Below are 24,135 nucleotides of genomic sequence, written 5' to 3'. Positions count from 1 at the left end.
TCCCTCATGCAGCAGGGAAAACAGTGGCTCCTGTGAGCCAGGCAGTGCGGTGGGGGTGGGGAATACAGTGATGACAAGATGCAGTTACTTTTCTCCAGGAAGGAACATTTTCCTCTATATTGTTGCCCTGAATCATTTTCTTTTGTAATCAGGGAGATGCTGTTTTTTTTTTTTATATATATATATAATTTTAATGATAACAGTAATAAAAATGGATATCATATAATAAACACCTACTATCAGCCAGGCCTTCACCAGAGCAATTTATATATGCTGTTTCTCCCCCACAACTATCTTGAGCTACATATATTATTATCCAGATTTAATATATGAGGAAGTAGGCCCAGAGACTTGAAGTATCCTGCTCAGGTCACACAGGCAGCTGGAAATTGACTTCAGATGTTTGTTACATTCCCTTTTTATATCTTCTCTGCTATGGGAGACTTTCTTGTAAAGTATTGATTGTCTGCAGAGGAAACGGTGTTTAGATAGTGCGATGGAAGAAACTGTCTTGCCCAGTTCTCTGTAGCTCCTTTCAAAGCCTCCTTTCAGAGCTCCTGTATTTAGAAATTTCAAAACTTAGGACATTATATAAATATATATCTTTTGCCTAAGGGTTCTGTGTGTTCCTCTCTGCCTTATGTGGTTTAGTAGGCTGATTTTCTTCTTATGTTGAGAAATAGCATATTTCATCCAAAAAATAACAGATCTTTTCATGTTAACGCCCTTGCTTGGAAGCCTTCACTGGCTTCCCCTCACAACCAGGAGAGGGTTCAGATGCCTTTGTGTGGGAGGGGGACCTTTCACAGCCTGGCTCCTGCTCTCTAGCCCCATCCCTCACTCCTAGGATCAGGAAAGCCTGGGCTCTGTTGCCTCAACAAACAACCCTACCATCTCAGTGGCTTACCCCAGCAAGTTTGTTTCTTCTCATGCCATGTCCCCGTTGTGAGTCTGCAGGGGAGTTTCATTCACCATGGGCTTGGGCTGAAGAAGGCTTCATCTTGATGCATACGTCTTGTTGCTGTCTCGGCTGGGTGGAGGGGAGGCAGCAGATCATTCACTGGCTCTCAGAGCATCCACCTGGAAATGACACACTGCACTCCTGCTCACGCATCCTTGGCCAGAGCCAGTCACGTGGCCTTGCCTGACTTTAAAGCTCTGTAATCCTGCCAAGTGTCTTGAAGGAAGAGAGCCAGGAATATTTGGGGAACAACACTAATGATTTGAACAGTCTCCCTTTCTGTTCACCAAATGTTTGGCTTACTGTCCTCCCTCAGGCAGAATTCCCTCACACTCTCAAGGGCGTTGACCCTGAAGACCCATCTAGTCACAGTATATCGAGCTCACTTTCCAGGTAGTGGGTGATACGTAGTAGACTCTATATTGGCTCCAGGTGTGCCTATTCATCCAAAGGCAAGATGTCTGCCCAGCACACCCTCAGGGTGTAACAGTGGGACAGACAGGATAACTGCAATGGATAAACCAAAGTGAAGGAAGGGGACACCACTGTGGACTTTAATCCACAGGGCAGACATGTTGCCCATCCCACACCTCAACCAACACCCTGATCAGACCTGGATTCTGCTCCCTAAGTGTAGCCGCCCTGGCCATTGCTTTCTGTGACCCCTGGCCTTGTACTCTAAGAGACTCTTCCTTCTCTACATATAAAGCAGGCATAGGGAATAGGTTTTAAAATCAGCTTTTAAAAATAGGGATAGACGTGGGGGAATACAATCTCCTTTAATCCAGGCTGATATTCTTCTGGCAGTGTAGCTCTCCCCATAATGTACATTTCTTATCTATTTGATTCCAGGCTTTCTACGTGCCAGTAGCTGCAGCCAGTTCTTTTCTAGACAAGCATCCATGGTTCCCATGTTTCTTTGCTTTCTTGCTGTTGTGGCTGCTAATATCTATCTCATTCATCTCATTCTCATATTCTCTCTCTGTTTCTCTGTCTTTCTGTCTCCCTCTCTGCTGACTTGGTTTTGAGTGCTTTGGGCTTGTTGGGCTTAGGTGGGAGAGTCTTACTTTTTCTTCTTTTTCCAGAGCCCCTTTCTCTAATTGAAAGATATGCTGAGTAACATCTTAATTTATCCAGAAGTTTTAACAATAGGTTTGAGGCCATACCTTTAACTTTAGCCATACTTCGAGGCTGTTTTTCATTGGCCTTTTCTTGCTGAAAACCTTCCTTCATTTTATATTTTACTAGTTGAGATGGAGAAACAATACCTTCCTCTAACCCTTCATATCTCTGAATTTATAGTTTACCTGCACTCATTCCTGCCTACAAACTGGCCAAATCTTCTCTGCGCTCACCTCGTTTTTGTAATGTTTCTAAGTGCATCCAACAGCCACCAACACATGCTACTAACATTTTGTTTTACAACCTCTTCCTTTAGTTCATTAGGTTCATGATATGCCTTCTAGATTATCACAGTTCACCAAATAGATCCCCATCCTTTTACCTTCTGATAACAGAGTTCTTAATTACTGCCCTCTAAACAGTTCAATTATTGTTGTTATTACATTACCCTACGTCTAGGTGCCAGTCTTTATGTCTGTCAGGATAGGCTAGATTTGCCACCATAATAACCCTAATATCTCAGTGGCTTAACAAAACACTTTTATTTCTTGCTCATACTACTTGTTCAAGGTCAGAGGGGCTTTTCTCAATATACTCACTCAAAGAGAGTCTGAAGGTTTCATCTTGAAACGTGTGCTTCTACAATCACCCAGTCACCTTAACAGGAGAAAGAAAGCAAGTTGAATTTGTATTGGCTTTAAAAGTTGCCTCCAAGAAATGACATATGTTACTTGTGTTCATATAGTGTTGGTTAAAAACTAGTCATGTGACCTAGTCTTACTTAAAAGGTTCGGGAAAGTGCAATCCTACTATGTGCTTGGAATTTAAGAGCTGGAAATGCACGCGTTTGTATAGGCCAGGCTATGCTATAGTAGCGATGCAAAAATCTGACCCAATGACAACCACAGAATTATTCCTCACTCCTGCTGCATGCCCATAATGGGCTGGCCATGTCTCTGCTTCACATACATCATCTTTGCTCTGGGACCTTTTCGGAAACATTGCTGATTGTCACGGCAGAGAGAGAAGAACATGGTGCTTTAAAGCTTCTGCTGCAAGCAGTTCACGTGGCCAAGCCTGTTGTCTGTGGGGAGGGGCAGCAAGTATTTGCAAATAGTAATACAGTCTACCACACCCTACACTACACATTCCTCCCATTCCATAGTCTCAGCTACCCTAAGCATTTTCCTGGTTTTCCATTTATTATATTTATTCCATTTATTATTATTTTTCCATGTATTAAATTTCATTTATTATAAAATATCCTTAATCAAAATGCTATCTGGCCAACTCCTACTCATCCTTCAAGACCCTGCTTAAATAATTGCTCCCTCTGAAACTTGCTTCCACCCTCAAATAGTTATTATCTTCTTTGGCTCGCCTCACTCGGTACACACCTGAAGCTGCGAATGTACCTCACGTATTCTGCTTACAACCCTGACTCCAAATACAGGAACTGTGTCTAACTCACTTTTTTGTGTTTCCAATGCTTAATGCAGGGTCTGGCACATGGAAGGAGAGAAGGTGCTCAGTAAACGCTTATTGATGGTTTTCTTAAAAACAGTCGTTTCTATACTGGTATTTGGTGTCTTAGTCAGTAAAGACTCTGCTTGCAACGCAGAAGACTCGGGTTTGATCCCTGGGTTGGGAAGATCCTCTGGAGAAGGGAATGGCAACCCACTCCAGTATTCTTGCCCGGAGAATCCCATAGACAGAGGAGCCTGGCAGGCTATAGTCCATGGGGTCGCAAAGAGTTGGACATGACTGAGTGGCTAACACTAATACACACATACTGGGATTAAGGGGGTATTTTACTAGTCAAATAGCAACAGTAACTTGTTTTAATACATAAAATTTGGAACATGTCAAATTCCCCCACTGAACCCTCCCTAAGCACATGCTATTGGACTTCGGATAAAATCCAGATTCTTTACTTTGCCTATAAGATCCTACATGATCTGAGCTGTCCTACCTCACCAGCCTGAAATAACTTGTACCTATCTCCTCACTATTCTGCAGCTACACTGGCTATGATTGTATCAGTCAAGATAGCCTAGTAATGCTCCAGTAAAAAACAACTCCAGATCTTAGTGACAAAAAAGTCATATTTCTTCTTTCTGTTCCACATCTGTCAAGGGTTGTCAGGAACTCTGATCATTTTGCCTTCCTCTGGGATCCAGTCTGATGGAGGAGGTACTTTCAGGAACATTATAGATCTCATGGTAGATAGAGGGAAAGGGAGCTTTGAAGGACTTTGTGTGTGTTAGTCGCTCAGTCATGTCTGACTCTTTGTGACCCCTTGGACTGTAGCCTATCAGGCTCCCTAAAGGGCTTTAGCCAGGCAGTTAGGTACATTTTCCAGGGGATGTCACATGACACTTCTTACAATTCATTGGCTAAAACAAGTCTAGTCACAAGCGGACCAGGAAATGCAATCCTATTTGCCTGGAAGGCAGTGAGCTAAAAGTTTCAGTCCTAATAACTCCTACACTGGACTTCTTCAGTTCCTCAAACAAGACAGACTGTTTCTTGTCTAAGAACCTTTATATGCACCCTCCACCTCTTCCCTGTTCCTGAGTCAATTTCTATTTCTTTAGAGGTTAGCTTAAATGACACTTAAAGAGGCTTTCTTTCATACTATACCCCAACACCCATGCCCATCTAAATTAGGTCCCTCTCTTATGCTTTTTCATAAGTCTCTATGTTTTTTATAGAAGTTCAGGAGTGTGATAAATCACACCTCTTTCTTTCTCTCCCAAGTTCAGAACCAGCTGAAAGTTAGATACAGGAATCAGATGAATGGGGATTGCAATGTCCACTTGATAGCTGATATGGGCTGGATTGGAGGGCATGGCAGACGTAATGGATTTCCTCATGTTTCACCCTTAATTAAACTTACCCACTGCTCTCTGGCAAAGGCAGGAAGTTGCAAAGCAAAGGTGAAATTAAAAGTGGCTCAGTTGTGTCTGACTTTTTGCAACCCCATGGACTATACAGTCCATGAATTCTCCAGGCCAGAATACTGGACTGGGTAGCCTTTCCTTTCTCCAGGGAATCTTCCGAAACCAGGGATCGAAACCAGGTCTCCTGCATTGCAGATCTTTTCTAAATGGACATTGACTGTGTGCATCCTGTAGACAAGTCCATTCTGAGAAGAGAGAAAAGTGGCTGGGATGAGCACGCTGTTGTACACACCATCCCCCTGACTGTGATGTGTTTTCAGCACTCAGAACACCTACAAACTTTTTTTTAATTAATTTATTTTAATTGGAGACTAATTACTTTACAATATTGTGGTTTTTGCCATACACTGACATGAATCAGCCACAGATGTACATGTGTTCCCCATCCTGAACCCACTTCCCACCTCCCTCCCCACCCCATCCCTCTGGGTTGTCCCAGTGCACCAGCTTTGAGTGCCTTGTTTCATGCATTGAACTTGGACTGATCTTCTGTTTCACATAAGGTAATATACATGTTTCAATGCTATTCTCTCAAATCATCCCACCCTTGCCTTCTTCCACAGAGTCTAAAAGTCTGTTCTTTTTATCTGTGTCTCTTTTGCTGTCTTGTGTATAGGGGCGTCATTACCATCTTTCTAAATTCCATATATATGCATTAATATACTGTATTGGTGTTTTTCTTTCTGACTTACTTCACTCTGTATAATAGGCTGCAGTTTCATCCACCTCATTAGAACTGATTCAAATGTGTTCTTTTTAATAGCTGAGTAATATTCCATTGTGTATATGTACCACAGCTTTCTTATCCATTCATCTGCCAATGGACATCTAAGTTACTTCCATGCCCTAGCTATTGTAAACAGTGCTGCGATGAACATTGGGGTACACATGTCTCTTTCAATTCTGGTTTCCTCAGTGTATATGCCCAGCAGTGGGATTGCTGGGTCGTAAGGCAGTTCTATTTCCAGTTTTTTAAGGAATCTCCACACTGTTCTCCATAGTGGCTGTACTAGTTTGCATTCCCACCAACAGTGTAAGAGGGTTCCCTTTTCTCCACACCCTCTCCAGCATTTATTGCTTGTAGACTTTTTGAGAGCAGCCATTCTGACTGGTGTGAGATGGTACCTCATTGTCATTTTGATTTGCATTTCTCTGACAATGAGTGATGTTGAGCATCTTTTTCATGTGTTTGTTAGCCATCTGAATGTCTTCTTTGAAGAAATGTCTGTTTAGTTCTTTGGCCCATTATTTGATTTGGTTGTTTATTTTTCTGGTATTGAGTGGCATGAGCTGCTTGTATATTTTGGAGATTAATTCTTCATTAGTTTCGTTTGCTATTATTTTATCCCATTATGAAGGCTGTCTTTTCATCTTGCTTATAGTTTCCTTCGTTGTGCAAAAGCTTTTAAGTTTAATTAGGTCCCATTTGCTTATTTTTGCTTTTATTTCCATTACTCTGGCAGGTGGGTCATAGAGGATCTTGCTGTGATTTATGTCAGAGAGTGTTTGCCTATGTTTTCCTCTAGGAGTTTTATAGTTTCTGGTCTTATGTTTAGATCTTTGATCCATTTTGAGTTTATTTTTGTATGTGGTGTTAGAAAGTGTTCTAGTTTCATTCTTTTACAGGTGGTTGACCAGTTTTCCCAGCACCACCTGTTAAAGATATTGTCTTTTCTCCATTGTAAATTTTTGCCTCTTTTGTCAAAGATAAGGTGTCCATAGGTGCATGGATTTATCTCTCGGCTTTCTATTTTGTTCCATTGATCTATATTTCTGTCTTTGAGAATATCTACAAACTTAAGGGATCATAAAGTAACAAGGGCCCTTAAAGCCACCTTCCAAGTCCTGCCCTTTCCTCAATGCAGGAATCCCTTTGAAAGCATCATCTTTGCTTAAATCATTCTAGGGATCCTCAGAGCTGGGGCTGATAAGCCTACTGAATACTGCTGATAGGACCTCATTGGAAACATTTGTGGACATAAAATTGTGATCAATCCGTGAGATCTCAGAGAAGGTCAGCCAAATGGTAAGCAGCTCAAATATATGTCCAGTGGAGAAGAATTAAAGGAACTGGGAATATATACCCAGGGGGAGGAATAAAAGACCTTGAGACCATGTAGAGAAGTCTCCAAATAGTTGTGCAGCCATCACATGGGGGAGTTAACTTCTCCTGTAGGTTTTGAGATCAGAGCGAGAATAATGACTAGAAGTTACAGAGGAAAACTATGCTGCAATTAAGGAAGAACTTTCTGAAGTTATAGCTGTTTATCAATGTGACAGTTGCTTTTAAAGTAGAATGGAAAAATCATCTACTCAATACATACTTACTGCTTACTATGTACCAGACTCAGTACTGGTTTCAGTTCAGTTCATTCGCTCAGTCGTGTCCGATTCTTGGCGACCCCATGAACCGTAGCACACCAGACCTCCCTGTCCATCACCAACTCTCAGAGCCTATCCAGACTCATGTCCATTGATTCGGTGATGCCATCCAACCATCTCATCCTCTGTTGTCCCTTTCTCCTCCTGCCCTTAATCTTTCCCAGCATCAGAGTCTTTTCAAATGAGCTAGCTCTTCGCATCAGGTGGCTAAAGTATTGGAGTTTCAGCTTCAACATCAGTCCTTCCAGTGAACACCCAGGACTGGTCTCCTTTAGGATGGACTGGTTAGATCTTGCAGTCCAAGGGACTCTCAAGAGTCTTCTCCAACACCACAGTTCAAAAGTATCAATTCTTCAGTGCTCAGCTTTCTTTATAGTCCAACTCTCACATCCATACATGACCACTGGAAAAACCATAGCCTTGACTAGATGGACATTTGTTAACAAAGTAATGTCTCTGCTTTTTAATATGCTGTCTAGGTTGGTCTTAACTTTCCTTCCAAGGAGTAAGCGTCTTTTAATTTCATGGCTGCAGTTATCATCTGCAGTGATTTTGGAGCCCCCCAAAATAAAGTCAGCCACTGTTTCCACTGTTTCCCTATCGATTTCCATGAAGTGATGGGACCGGATGCCATGATCTTCGTTTTCTGAATGTTGAGCTTTAAGCCAACTTTTTCACTCTCCTCTTTCACTCTCATCAAGAGGCTTTTTAGTTCCTCTTCACTTTCTGCCATAAGGGTGGTGTCATTTGCATATCTGAGGTTATTGATATTTCTCCCGGCAATCTTGATTCCAGCTTGTGCTTCTTCCAGCCCAGCGTTTCTCATGATGTACTCTGCATAGAAGTTAAATAAGCAGGGTGACAATATACAGCCTTGACATACTCCTTTTCCTATTTGAAACCAATCTGTTGTTCCATGTCCAGTTCTAACTGTTTCTTCCTGACCTGCATACTGGTTTCTCAAGAGGCAGGTCAGGTGGTCTGGTATTCCCATCTGTTGAAGAATTTTCCACAGTTTATTGTGATCCACACAGTCAAAGGCTTTGGCATAGTCAATAAAGCAGAAATAGAAGTTTTTCTGGAACTCTCTTGCTTTTTCAATGATCCAGCAGATGTTGGCAATACTGGTTTAGTGTATGATAATTCCTAATGATCTTTTAGTAGCCTATAGTATTCAAGTTACACTTATTTATTTTCAAAATTTATAAAAACCTTTTAAAATATTCTCTTTTAGAATTTGGGAGTGGTCGCCAGTATTAGTGGCTTTGTTTCTCAGTTCTGGAACTGGCCACCCTGTTTTTTTTCCTTTCAAAATGTGAAAACCTGAGATGATATTTTCTCATGTCAAATATTAGTTATATGGACATTCTTCTATCAAAACAAGTGTTTTTAATGTCTATAAGTCAAAATTACCTGTACTTGGGATCACTTACGACTGAATACTCCTGGGAATTCCCTGGTGGTCCAGCAGCTAAGACTCTGAACTCCTAATGCTGCGGACCTGGATTCAATCCCTGGTCAGGACACTAGATCCCACATACTGTAACTAAGACATAGCCCAGCCAAATAAATTTAAAAAATAAAGTTAAATCTTAAAAGACTAGATAGTCCCTTACTATTTGTGGAAGAAGAACTACAAAGTTTTTCTAAAACTCCTTTTCCTTTCCTCCTGAGCATACAGCCCAGCCACATTTCCCAGCCTCCTGTGTAATTAGGTGTGGCCACGTGGCTGAGCTTAAACCAGTGCAAAAGAGGTGAATGTGATGTGTGCCACTTACAGACCTGGCTCATAAAACCATCTCTCCCCATCTTCTGGTTCAATGTCAGGTTCGAGGAGAAGGGCAGACCATAGGCAAAGGAGCCTGGATCTTGAATGACCACGTGGAAGATTAATTGCCCACTGGCTAAGTTTTTTTTTTTTTTGCACTGGACTTTACCTGAATGAGAAATCAACTTGAGTGTTGAAACTCTGAGATTTTTGGAGTATATATGTTAAAGCTGCTAGTGTCTTCTTATTCCAACTTGTGCTGTAAGATGCCTTCCAAGAGAGAAGAAACGTGGAACTGAAGTTAGGGATTTTATTTCACCCTTTCTTGTTTAAAGAGAATCAGTGGAGGAAGCAGAAGTAAAAGACATCGCAGTTAATTACACACTGATGCTTTCTTTTTGCTCATGTTTTCTTCCCAACTGATTTATAAATTTAATGAGACATGTTGCTTTGTCTCTTATATATTTAATCTTTCGGTGGGTATTTATTGAGCAATTCCAGGTGCTTTGGGGATTTCAGGAAAAGTACAGGTAGCACGAATTATTAAATGTTATTCATTATTCAACAGTTTTTGAGAGTCCACTATGAGCTAGCCACTGGGAAATATTGGTGAACAAAGCCACGGTACCTGCCCATAAATTGGGGTATAGCAAGGAAAATAGAAATAAAGAGGCAAGACTAGTTGAGCATGACAGTGCTGTGAGAAAGAAGGACAGGATCTTCTAGGATGCACATAGAAGGGACATCTGCAGCGGTGGCAGTCAGAGAATTGTCCTCTATTAAGGTAGTGAATGGAGAAGGAAATGGCAACCCACTCCAGTGTTCTGGCCTGGAGAATCCCAGGGACGGGGGAACCTGGTGGGCTGCCATCTATGGGGTCGCATAGTCTGACATGGCTGAAGCGTCTTAGCAGCAGCAGCAGCAAGGTAGTGAATATGTTGAGACCACGAGGATGAGTAGGATTAGCCAGAAGAAGAGGAGACAGTGGAGACAGGAAGAGTATTCTAGGAAGAGCAAATGCACGTACAAAGGCCTAGATACAGGCTTGAAGATGGGGGTGTGTTTGGAGGGACCATAAGGTAAGCTGAAAAGGAAGCATGGAGAAGATGAGCATGAGAGGAGGAACTCTTAATTTATGTATGCACATACTTGATAAATGCATGTGGAAGACCTGGTACTTTATATGTATGCATTTTGTTGTTGTTCAGTCATTAAATCCTTTCGGACTCGTTGTGACTCCATGGACTGCAGCACACCAGGCTTCCTTGTCCTTCACTATCTCCTAGAGTTTGCTCAAACCCATGTCCATTGATTCAGTGATGGCATCCAACCATCTCATCGTCTTTTGCCCCCCTTCTCTTCCTGCCCTCAATCTTTTCCAGCATCAGGGTCTTTTCCAATGAATCGGCTGTTCACATCAGGTGGCCAAAGGATTGGAGCTTCAGCTTCAGCATCAGTCCTTCCAATGAATATTCAGGGTTGATTTCCTTTAGGACTGACTGATTTGATCTCCTTGCTGTCCAAGGGACTCTCAAGAGTCTTCTCTAGCACCACAGTTCAAAAGCATCAATTCTTCAGCACTGTGCCTTCTTTATGGTCCAATTCTACTTCCATACGTGACTACTGGAAAAACCACAGCTTTGACTATATGAACCTTTTGCTGGCAAAGTGATATCCCTGCTTTTTAATGTGCTGTCTAGGTTTGTCATAGCTTTTCTTCCAAGGAGCAAGCATCTTTTAATTTCATGGCTGCAATCACCATCCGCAATGATTTTGGGGCCCAAGAAAATAAAGTCTGTCACTGTTTCCATTGTTTCCCCATCTATTTCCCATGAAGTGATGGGACTCAATGCCATGATCTTCGTTTTTTGAATGCTGAGTTTTAAGCCAGCTTTTTCCACTCTCCTCTTTCACTCTCATTAAGAGGCTCTTTCGTTGTCTTTGCTTTCTGTCATTAGGGTGGTGTCATCTGCATATCTGAGGTTATTGATATTTCTCCCAGAAATCTTAATTCCAGCTTGTGCTTCATCCAGCTCAGCATCTTGCATGAGGTACTCTTCATATAAGTTAAATAAGCAGGGTGACAGTATACAGCCTTGACATACTCCTTTTCCAATTTTGAACCAGTCCGTTGTTCCATGTCCATTTCTAACTGTTGCTTCTTAACCTGCATACAGGTTTCTCAGGAGGAGGGTAAGGTGATCTGGTATTCCCATCTCTTTAAGAATTTTCTGCCAGTTGTGATCCACACAGTCAAAGGCTTTAGCATAGTCAGTGAAACAGAAATAGATGTTTTTCTGGAATTCCCTTGCTTTTTCTATGATCCAGCAGATATTGGCAATTTGATCTCTGGTTCCTCTGACTTTTCTAAGTCCAGCTTGTACATCTGGAAGTTCTTTCTTCACATACTGTTGAAGCCCAGCTTTAAGGAGTTTGAGCATTACCTTGCTAGGAAGTGAAATAAGTGCAATTGTGTGGACAGTGTATGCATTTACCTAGAAGAAAATATGGCTGATTTACCATCAAGATGTCAACATTTGTGATATTTGAGTAATTTCTATTTTTCCCCTTATGTTTAACTGTTTGTTTTAAAACTGTATACAGTAAACATATGTTACATTAGGAATTTTGAAACTCAAGAGTGTATTTTCTCCTCAGTTGTGATTGCACCTGCTGTACATCATCGGATCCTCAGAGTGGTTGTCTGAGCAAGGTGAGGTCCAGAACTGATGCGCAGTGGTGATAGAATTGGCTTTCCTCCGGTCCCATTCATTCTACTTCATCTCCATTTCGTCTGCCTCCCTGGCTATTATCTAAGTACTGAGGATGGCTTTTCGTGGAACTACTGACATTAGTGCCATGTTGCATGTTCTTATGTATGTTGTTTGCAACTTGGAGAAATTGAATCCACAGTCTCATGATCCTGACTGACATAAGAGGCTTGCCACATGCAAAAAATGCTTCTCCACCTACTGGACTATGTCATTAGACCTCTCATTTCTGTGATGCTCTCATGTCCTTTGCATAGTGATTTGGCAGCAGGGGAGAGGGCTATGGATAATTTTAAAGAATGAAGTTAGGGAGGAAATAGTTTCTTATTATCCCATCAACCCACATCTTGATTGGCTAGCATGTTGCTGCTTGGTCAAACCAGTGACAGTGAACATCCAAACATTTGAAAGTCTTTTTTTTTTCTTCTTTTTTAAATTTTATTTTATTTAACTTTACAATATTGTATTGGTTTTGCCATATATCAAAATGAATCTGCCACAGGTATACATGTGTTCCCCATCCTGAACCCTCCTCCCTCCTCCCTCCCCATACCATCCCTCTGGGTCGTCCCAGTGCACCAGCCCCAAGCATCCAGTATTGTGCATCGAACCTGGACTGGCAACTCGTTTCATATATGATATTATACATATTTCAATGCCATTCTCCCAAATCATCCCACCCTCTCCCTCTCCCACAGAGTCCAACAGACTGTTCTATACATCAGTGTCTCTTTTGCTGTCTCATATACAGGGTTATTGTTACCATCTTTCTAAATTCCATATATATGCGTTAGTATACTGTATTGGTGTTTTTCTTTCTGGCTTACTTCACTCTGTATAATAGGCTCCAGTTTCATCCACCTCATTAGAACTGATTCAAATATATTCTTTTTAATGGCTGAGTAATACTCCATTGTGTATATGTACCACAGCTTTCTTATCCATTCATCTGCTGATGGATATCTAGGTTGCTTCCATGTCCTGGCTATTATAAAGAGTTCTGCGATGAACATTGGGGTACACGTGTCTCTTTCAATTCTGGTTTCCTTGGTGTGTATGCCCACAGTGGGATTGCTGGATCATAAGGCAGTTCTAGTCCCAGTTTTCTAAGGAATCTCCACATTGTTCTCCATAGTGGCTGTACTAGTTTTCATTCCCACCAACAGTGTAAGAGGGTTCCCTTTTCTCCACACCCTCTCCAGCATTTATTGCTTGTAGACTTTTGGATTGCAGCCATTCTGACTGGCATGAAATGGTACCTCATGAAAGTCTTGAAACACTGTATTAACATTGTCTAAATTATATTGTGGCAACAAACAATCCCCCTCCCCAAATCTCAGAAGCTTGAAACAGCATGAGTTTAATTGATGTGCGTGTTACCTATCCATCCTCATTTAGGGCTTAGCTGTTTATTTAGAGACCCTAGGTGAAGAAGTGGCTCCTGGATGAGATATTGCTGGTTTGTGTCACAGGGAAGGGAGAGGTGCCACCAGGGTAGTTCTTAAAGCCTTGCCCACAGTCACTTCCTCTCTGAGTGGTCATAGCGTGTCACAGGCTGATGAGGAAGAGCAGCCAGTGTTTTGACAGACACCTTCTTAGCTATCTGAATCTTAGCTTCTGTATCTTTAAAATAGAAATAAGTAAAAAATTATTCAAACTGTGGAATATTGTATAGCCATTGTAAAAAATGGGTAGTTGCCCTTAAAAAAATGAGTTGACCTGGAGAAAAGCCCATAATATAGTGTTACAGAAAGCAAGTTATACAGTATAACTTGGTCTCATTTGTGCATAAATTAAAAACCCTATATCTGAGCGTATTTGTTTACATGAGAATATTAATAAAAGCAGAGAATGTTTAAGGAATTCCTACATCATATGCCTATCCTGTGCTAAGTGCTTTTTACATGCATTTGCTCATTTAATCCTTGCAAAACCCAGAAAAAGGAGTAGAACATTATTAATAGAATGAATGGTTTTTGTTAGCTATCTTACTTGGGGGTGGGATGAGAGAGATTTTATTTACTTTTAAAAGTAAATGATTTCTGTACATTTTTACTGATCACCATATGTGGATTAATCAACTTTTGTGGTGAAAGAAACCACAGTAACACATGAGTGCAAAGTATTTTGTTTTCTGCTTATGCGTCTGCAGTCAGCTAGTCAGCATAGCCTTTGAAGGTCCTGCCTGGCTTGCTTTCCTCCCACTGTGTCTGCCTCCCCTGCAGGTTTCTAAGTAGTGATGATGACTTTTCCTGGAACCGCTGACATTAGTGCCGTGTCGTGTGTGCTCAGGTGCAACCTGGAGAAGCAGTGCTGAGGGTCAAGTTCAGGTCTGTTCCATATGCCTCATCTTAGAACCCATCCTGGAGAAGCAGAATCTGCCAGGGGTCTGTCCTTCTCTTGATAGAGGTGCGGGCAAATGGACACATGGGAAGCTTGTGAAGGCCCAGGCTTGGAACTGGCCTAATGTCATTTGGGCCCACATTCTATTAGCTGAAGCAAGTACATGGCCGAGTCCAGTAGTGGTGGGGCTGGAAAGTCATAGAGGTTTGGAAAGAGAAAGTGAATATTCACTGTATAGTAATCTACCATCAACATTCATTGCTTTCTTAGTTAAAAAATAAAGTGAGGAAAAGAATATTTACCAGGGATAGTTTAAGTTGTGTTTAATATATTATGAAGTCACTTTATACATTTCTTAAAAATACAAACTCCATATCTACAATTATAATGAGCACAGTGATATTAAGATGGACGTTTAATTAACCAGAGAACTCGTTGCCTAGTAGGGCAGGTAGACCTTTACACCAGTTGGCTTGTGCTGCCCGTGGTGTAACATTCTGAGCATAATTCGGAGAGTGTTTAATGGCCCTGTGTATACATCACTGCAACTTGTGTGGCCATTTGCAATCCAAAGAACTTAAATCATAGAATCACAGACTCCTGGACCTGGAAGGCTCTAGTGCCTATGGTAGGCAGGTGCCTCTTAACTCATATGAACAGCTGCTTTTGCCAGTTACAGTCATTCTTGATTGGATGTGTCTCACGTTGCTGGGAAACGGTTATGGAATCAAAATTCTTTCAGGTAGCCCATGGGGACAGGGAGACCCCCCAGCTGTCACTTACCTGAGTGGTCAAGATAGGATGGAAACCTAAACGTCTTGAGTGGGCCCAGGGCCTCTCATTTTGTTTCTCTGCATAACATGAACAATCAAGCACATGGAGCATTTGGGAATAGTCACTAGACCCTGAAACTAACGCTACCCTGTCTTTAAAAAGTATATCAAGCCTCCTTGTTTTATTGTTTCCTTTGTCTTAAGAGAACCCAAGTACTGCTTTGACCAACTACCTCTGAGTCATGCAATGAAACGCCATTGGCACAGACTCTGAAATGAAGAGAAGCATGTTAAATTTCCTAAAACACTCCCAGGGAATCATGCCTATTTTAATTTCCTTTCTTTTCTAGGTAATTTAGAAATATCTGCTGATATAGCTTATGGGAATCAATTGCATAAAGCAAATGTTTTACTGAGGACTCTATTTGTTAAGATTAAAAATTGTATTTCTCAAGTTTCAGTCATTTACCCATCACTTTTTCTATTTTTCTCTGTCTACTTACTTCTTTCAAATCACTGTACTTACTAGTTTTCTTTAAATAGATTCACTTTTTAAAAACTTAAACGTATTTTTATAGATGATATATTACCAGTATAAATTGATAAAAAGTATTTACTTGCCATAAACATTTAGACAACTGTAAAAATAAATACATAACAGGAAGGCAAGGCAAAAGTTGTTTTCGTTTTCATTTTATGTCTTTAGAATGACAGTGCTCCGAAGACTATACGATAATTAATTAATACATACAATGGCACAGAAAAATCAGTTAAAAAGTATATAAAGTGCTTACCATGTGAAAGACACTAAGAATCTCCTCAGTGACTTTATAGTCTACAGTGGAAGACTAGAAATTAAATAAGCAATTATATTAAAATAAACAATAAAATCCTAAAAAAAAAAAATACATAATCATTACAATAGATAACTTGTCTCTTATTCTACACAAGGTAGGTGTTTTTCCATTGATATTGTAGAAAGGTATGGTCTCTGGACAACACTTCCCTGGTGGTTCAGTGATAAAGAATCTGCCTGCAATGCAGGAGACGTGAGCTTGATCCCTGAGTTGGGAAGATCCACTGGAAAAGGAAACGACAACCTACTCCAGTGTTCTTGCCTGGAGAATCCCATGGACAGAGAAACTTGGAGGGCCACAGTCCATGGGGTCACAGAGTTGGACATAACTTAGCGACTAAACCTCATTATCAACAGGGGCTGTGCAATCAGGAAGACATGGGTTAAAATCTCAACTCATTCTCTTCCCGATAGTGTGACCTTGGGCAATTTTCTTAATTACTGAGCATCAGTTTCTTATTCATAAGATGGAGCATCATTTTAATCCATGAAATGAAATAACCTAGTGATCAACTGCCTACATGTTCTAGGTAATGTACTAAATGCATGGGTGCTATGAAAACTGAGTAAATGGAGTTGAAGACTTGGATTCCAGTCCCATTTTATCTCCTTTTGGATAAGTCATTTAATATCTCTGAGCTTCAGTTTCCTCGTCTGAAAATGAGTGTGGTGGTTGCCATTTATGCTACTTCAAAGAACTTCTGGGAGGAATGACATCATAATGAGTGGGAAAGTCTTTGGGTGTTTAGATACAGGTGTTTCTGCTATAATGTGACGTGTACATTCCTGAAACACTGTGTTCTGAAGAGTTGTACATTTTTTAAAAATTGTACATTTAAAAGTTGTTTAAAAATCCAAATAGGGTTAAGGTAGACCACTGACAACTGCACAACCATACTGCTAAGATAAAACTCTGAATATCCTAATAAAAGTAATAGAGCTAAGGAGATCTATTAAATTTTGACTCAATAAATATACACATACCCACACATACTACAGCAAATGTAGGATTTTAATCCTGCATTTAAACCTTAAAGCTGACAAAGAGAACTTGACGGAAGACATAAGGAAGACTGGGCTGCTGAAGCTATGGGGTCAACAAGGGCAAATCCTCAAAGATGAGGATGCACCATGCAACAAGCTCTCTCAAGGAGTATGCAGGCAAACAGCCCAGCAGGAGGATGGAGGGTGAAAGGGCATTCTGTCTCCCAGATCTGTGTGCCTCTGAGGCAACCACATTCCACTCTGTTAATGTCGTTTCTGCTCAGTCACTGCTCCTCGGTAGAACAAAACATTAATATCCTGGGAAAAATCAGTGTGGATAAAAGCAACTTGCATGTTATACTGCTCTTCTTCCTCTAGTGATCAGCCTTACCTTGTCTTCCAGCAAAATGGGTCACAGTATCATGTATTGTAGTAGGGCAACCCACATGTGCAGATGGTGGGGAGGTGCAGTTCTCAACTGAACACCCAATTCCTGGTCCCAGACTCCATAAGCAGAACAGTCAGAGACTCCCAGAGGTAGAATTCATCCAGGCCATGAGTCTTCCTCTCTGTGCCCGCTTTCCTTTCTTAGTCTGAACTGTCTAACTTCTTTTCCTCTCCTTGGTTTCACACTTGCTCTTCCTCACTAGCCTGTGAGCTCCTTGAGAGAGGGCTCTGGCTTAATTCATTGATGAGCTCTGAGGACCCACACATGGGTCCTCGAGCAGAATAGTTGCATTACAGTTGAACCTCAGAACTCACCGAATGGTCCCTGGGCTCATCTGAGGGCATCAGAACCACTGGGCCACCTTGAGATGAGGATGGAGGCACGTTCTCCATAAGGACAAAGACTGTGTCTCATTCAGCTCTATCCCTACCGTCCCTGTTGCTCTGAAGTGAAGCAGGGAGTCCTCCGTGGGTCCCAGCCCCACTTTACCTACGAGAAGTCCACAATGGGGCTAGCAGCACATCCTCCTCCTCCCTCCTCCTCTCTCCCTTCCTTCCTTCCAACAAACATCCATCAGGTCCCTACCCCATACTAGGCACTACAAGGTCCTGAGGATGAAATGGTGGGCAAGAAAGACATGGAATCTGCCTTTATGGTGCTTCTGTGTTGCTTGGAGATTAAGGTTACTTAACTTCTGGAGCCAGGTTGCCTGGATCTGTTACCTGGCTCTGTCTTTTACCCACTGTATGAACTTGGCCAAATTCATCTCTGAATCTCTGTTTCCTTACCTGTAAAATAAAGCTTATCAGATCAGATCAGATCAGTCACTCAGTTGTGTCCGACTCTTTGCGACCCCATGAATCGCAGCACGCCAGGCCTCCCTGTCCATCATCAACTCCCAGAGTTCACTCAGACTCATGTCCATCGAGTCAGTGATGCCATCCAGCCATCTCATCCTCTGTCGTCCCCTTCTCCTCCTGCTCCCAATCCCTCCCAGCATCAGAGTCTTTTCCAATGAATCAACTCTTCCCATGAGGTGGCCAAAGTACTGGAGTTTCAGCTTTAGCATCATTCCTTCCAAAGAAATCCCAGGGCTGATCTCCTTCAGAATGGACTGGTTGGATCTCCTTGCAGTCCAAGGGACTCTCAAGAGTCTTCTCCAACAACACAGTTCAAAAGCATCAATTCTTCGGCGCCCATCTTTCTTCAGAGTCCAACTCTCACATCCATACATGACCACAGGAAAAACCATAGTCTTGACTAGACGAACCTTTGTTGGCAAAGTAATGTCTCTGCTTTTGAATATGCTATCTAGGTTGGTCATAAGCTTCCTTCCAAGGAGTAAGCGTCTTTTAATTTCATGGCTGCAGTCACCATCTGTAGTGATTTTGGAGCCCCAAAAAATAAAGTCTGACACTGTTTCCACTGTTTCCCCATCTATTTCCCATGAAGTGGTGGGACCGGATGCCATAATAGAACCCAATTCAGAGAGTTGTTATGAATATTAAATAAATGGACATATAAAATACTTAGAATAGTACCTGACCTAGAAAGTGCCCAATAAATATTAACTGTAATTACTAGTATTAGAGTTGTTGCCTATAGATAATAAACACATGCATATAAAATCACAATAAGCTATAAGTATTATGAATGAAAAGAGCAGAATAACCTGGAACTGTGTGGTTCTAACTAACTCTGTAGTTAGTAGACTATGCAAACGTTATCTGATAGGGGAGTGGGGAGATGATGGAGCCTGAGGACCTGGAAGATTTCTATACATTTGTGATTTGGAAGAAGATCAACAGTCGGAAACTTCTTAAAGAGGGTTATCTAAAAGGGGCTCTCTGAAGAGCAGCTACGATATAAAGCATATAAGTGCTGACTCCTGAAGGAGCAGGGTAGTGTGGGAGGGGCATTCCAGGCAGAGGAAAGGCAGGAAAGAGCCATCACCGGTGACCAAGTGTTGAGGAACTCCGCCTATTGGTTCTGCACTTGGCCAATCTTGTTAAAAAATCCTGTTTCCAGTTGGTCATATTTACTGTCTACTGTATTAGGAGCCCTCAGTGGTGGCTTTCAAGTACTGGTACTAACCACAGCCTGAGGAATCTAGAACTCCATATCTTTTCAGGCTACTGTGACCCCTTCTATACTGTCAAGCTGACCAGGCCATTGTTTATTGGTTTTTTTTTTTGGCCAGTGGCATGGCAGTCCTAATTCCCTGACCAGGGATTGAACCTCTGCCCCCTGCAGTGGAAGCATGGAGAATTAACCACTGGACCTCCAGGGAATTACCCAATTATTTTATTTCTTAGGTTACACTTGAGCAGATTAAAGAAAGGAAATATAATGAGCATGCATTTCTATGTACCATGGTCTAAATTCACTCCCAATGCCTAAGTTTTAATTAGTATATGTTACCAACCACATACAAGTTGGGTAACCTTGGTTAGGTCATCTCATTTCCTATTATTTACCAACACTCACTCAATGAATACCAACTTAGCAAGAAGTATGTGCTGGTGTGATAGGGTAGAGAGGTTGCTTGGGGCCTCAGATTCTCACCAATAGCATGAAGGCTTGGGCCAGATCACTGGTTTTCAACTGAAGTGTTCACTCCCAACCTCCATGCTATTAGATGGAGCCATATTCTTTAGTATATTGAAAAGTTTTCTCAACTCCTGATTGACAACTAGCAGCTGGACAGTTTTACTACTGTGACCCAGAACTTAAGTTTTCTCTGCCTACATTGTTAGGCTATGTGAGCCTCACTGTCATAAGGACTCCATGGAAGAGGTTGTGAACTGCTGAAAGGGATGTTCTCTGAAGTCCTTTTAGTTCTGACATTCTCTGAATTCTGTGATTATTTTTCTTTTCTCTTAGTTTCCTTTCATTTAACACCATCTTATATGCAAGTTTCCAAGAATCCATGGGGTTCTCCCCCTTGTCAGCCTCAGGGGTTCCCTTCTCTTTGCTTAGCACTTTCCCTATCAATTATTCCGCTCTTGATTCCCTCTCCTTTACAGGCCTTTTCAGAGCCTTCATTTCAGTGAATCCTAATTGTCTGTGTGTATATATCTCCCCACACGTAAGGTCTGTATTCCTGGCACTAGTAGGCACTCAGCAACTGTTGGATGAATTAGTGAATTCTTAATGATTATCAAGAACATATACATTCATACACTTTGTAACCTTTGATCATTTGACTTCTTTTGTGAGGGTGTCAATTTGGACAGAATTGCTAGATTCAAAGTTATAAGCTGGTTTCCTGCTTTTATTACCAACTACCAGATTGCTGTGGCTTTTGTTTTATGTAAGTACTAGTGTTGCTGATGATAACATGTGTGGTAATTATTTATAACATAATATTAAATAATTAAATCCAAGAGTACTTCCTCTCTCTCTTTCTCTCACCCTTGTTTCTGGGTATCGATATCCTTTTTATCCCAAACTCCAGTGGTTTCTGTAAAGCCACTCTAATCATTGCTCCATGTTCTGCATTTACCCAAAGAAAAAGAAATGGGCTGTTCCAGTGCCAGATGCCCACAGTGTTTGTCTCTTCTTTGAACTCTGCACCCTTTTGGAAGTTCAACATCAGCTTGGCTGGGGGTTTTCTGCTGTGTTGATGATGATGGTGATGATGATAAGGATAACTACAATAATCCCACTTTATAGATACGGAAACTAAGGCTCAGAGATGTGACATGGCTTGCCCTCAGTCACACAGCTAGGAATTTTCAAAGACAGGATTTACATCTGTTTCCAACAGAGTCAAAGATGGTCTTTTCCCACAAAACTACACTACACGGCTCCCCAGGTGGATGTATAGTGTCAGAAGCCTTGTGGGAGCAGCAGGTCTGTCAAGTTCTACAGGCCTGAGCTGTTTATTGCTGCTGAGGACACTCATCAGTACGCTAATTACATTAATTGCTGCCCACTCTGCGGCTACGTAGGTGGTTTAACAACACCTAGCAACCTGGTAATGATGCCTGGGCCTGCCTGCCTTTGTGAAAACATCTGACTGCTTTAAAAAAAAAGAAAAAAAAAATCCTTCCGGTGGTGGCCAAAAATAGTAATTATAGGTTCTATTGGTTGAAAGTTAGTGACTTTCTACCTTGTAGGGAAAAGGTCAAGACACTGAACTTTGACACTCCATCAGCCTCAACTGTGTGCTTGACACTTTATTTAAGGGATCTTTTATAATCCTCATGATAGCTTAGAGGTAGGTATTATCCTTATTTTGTTTCTAAGGGAACCCAGTCACCTGCTTGGGTTCACATAGCTGGGAATGGGTTTAGAACTGTCGGAGGACAAATTTAGCTTCCACACATTTCCCTACACCATAGCACCTCTCAACAGGAGACTTTTGCTTCTGATGCTTGGAATTGAATTACATACCAGCGGGGCAGAGTCTGTATTTCCAGAGAGGAAGCAAAGCGTTGAAAATCGGTGTTTCACAGAGGCCTCCATTGCTAGGGGAGGATACCAACATTTCAACCTTCTAACTCCCATCTCGTCCCAACCTTCTCAAGGAAATGTTAGCAGACTTTTCCAGTTGACTTTTTAAGAAGTAATTTGAAGACTACATCCAGTACTTCTTGGAAATGGACAAAGTGGCTTTGGCAATTTATCATAATTGGGTAAACAACTTAGCTTCCCCAGACAGCCAGATAACAGAGGCTAATTTAGGAAGTAAATGACTTTGGAATGTTGTATATGCATGCAGTTTATAGGTGTGTCCATATTGTGTGTCAATAAGTGTAGTCTGCAAGTGCATGCATGGTGTGTGTTCTTCAGGAAGTCTTGAGATACTGGTGTACTTAGATGATTTGGTTCATTACCTATCATCCAGCTGTAAATGAGGCTTAAAAATATATTTCACTAATATTCCAAGCAACTATATTATATGATGACTCAGAGTAGTGGTTAAGATATTGGAGCTTGACCAGGGTTTGAATTATGGCTCTCTCTCTTACCATTTGTTGTGATTTAGGCAAGTCACCTAACCTCTCTGGGCATCAGTTTTATCATTTCTAAAAACAGGGGTTAAAACAGTTCTGACCTCATGGGATTGCTGTAAGTCAGGGAGATTTTTTTGTAATTTAATTTTTAATTAGAGGATAATTACAATATTATAATGGTTTCTGCCATACATCAACATGAATCAGCCATAGATATACATATGTCCCCTTCTTCTTAAATGTCCCTCCCCCTTCCACCCCTCTAGGTTGTCACAGAGCACCAGTCAGGGAGATTTTTTAGGGCAGGTACTACATCTGTACACTTCTCTGCACCCAGTCAGAATGAGATTTGGAAAGAGCAGGCTTTGGAGTCAGACAATTCCTCAGCTTTGATTCTAGCACTTTCATACTGACTGTGTGGCCCCGGAGAAATTACTTAACTTTTCTGGGCCTCAGATTCCTCAACTATGAAATAAAGGCTCATTATTCCCACCTCAAATGATTGTCACGTGATAAGGTGGGAACCTATGGAGACCTAGTACCTCGGATAGCGCATTGGAAGTATCTGTTTCCCTTTTTCCCATCCCAGAGGCTGACATTCAGGATGGCTGTGTTCTTGTTTGATATGTAAAACACATTCTTTTCTCTCCTGTGAGTGTTTGTCGCTCAGTCGTATCTGACTCTTTGAGACCTTGTGGACTGTAGCCCAAAGGCTTCTCTGTCCATGGAATTCTCCAAACAAGAATACTGGAGTGGGTTGCCATTTCCTTCTCCAAGGGGATCTTCCTGACCAAGGGATCAAACCCAGATCTCCTGCATTTCAGGAGGATTCTTTACTGTCTGAGCCAGCAGGAAGCTCCTTTTCTCATACTCCATCTTTATCTTCTCCTTCCCACCCTTTTCCTTTATTTCCCTTCCTCCCTTTTTTCTTTTTCTTTTTCGGTCAGCCTGCATCTACTATGACTCATCCCCTCTATCCAGGGTCACCTGGTCCCTGGATTGTAGCAGCAGCTCTCCCTGGCCTCCATCCTCCTCTCCATCCAACACTCTGTGGTTGTATTCTCCACACAGGGTATCCTTTCATAACCTGACCCAGACCTTGCTACTCCTCTGTGCCACTCCTTCCAGTAGCTTCTCATCACACTGAGAGCAGTCTGTGACCCTCACCATAGTCCAAAAGGCTCTGTGTGTGAACTGTCTTCTGGCAAACTGTCTGATTCGGCTTCCTAGCACTTTTTAACTCTGCTCCAGCCTCAAAAGCCTTCTGACTATTATGGGAACTTTCCAAGGACGTTCCAGCTTTGGGTCTTTTATAAGTGCTGTTCTCTCTCCCTCCAAGCAGTTATAGAGTTCATTCTCACTTCCTCACACCTCTGCCCACATGTCACCTTATCAGAAAGGTGCTCTGTGATGACCTTACATAAAATAACACCCCAAATCACTCTCAAGCCTCCATTTCATTTATCTCCTCATTTTTCATAGACAGATTCTAGATTTATTCCTTTACTTTTGATTGCCTCTCTCCCCACAATGGAAGGTAAGCTCTATAAGAACAGACTTTGTTTTCTGCTATGTCCCCAGAGCCCAACACATAGTAGGTGCTCAATTAATATTTGCTGAATTGATGACTGTGTGTGGCCTCTGTATGAAATGATAGGGAAGAGCCTGCATAGATGTTCCAGGTGATTCCAGCCCTGATGGCTCACTGACCAGTATTTATTGTATCCAAGCCAAGGTGATGAGCAGTGAAGAGGAAAATTAGGTGGCCTTTTAGGGACCCACCCTCTTCATATATGCACCTTC

At 41.6% G+C, this 24,135-nt stretch overlaps 1 long non-coding RNA gene across 1 annotated transcript in view; it reads left to right on the top strand.

The window, feature by feature from the left end:
* The window catches only part of LOC113889814, a 38,545-nt gene that overhangs the window by 1,540 nt on the left and 12,870 nt on the right, over positions 1–24,135 (top strand). The window lies entirely within an intron of this gene.

Source organism: Bos indicus x Bos taurus, chromosome 3 (assembly GCF_003369695.1).
Source record: "Bos indicus x Bos taurus breed Angus x Brahman F1 hybrid chromosome 3, Bos_hybrid_MaternalHap_v2.0, whole genome shotgun sequence".
NCBI classification, from domain to species: Eukaryota; Metazoa; Chordata; class Mammalia; order Artiodactyla; family Bovidae; genus Bos; species Bos indicus x Bos taurus.
Note: the sequence above shows the minus strand (reverse complement) of the source record. Positions and strands in the feature narration are given on the sequence as shown.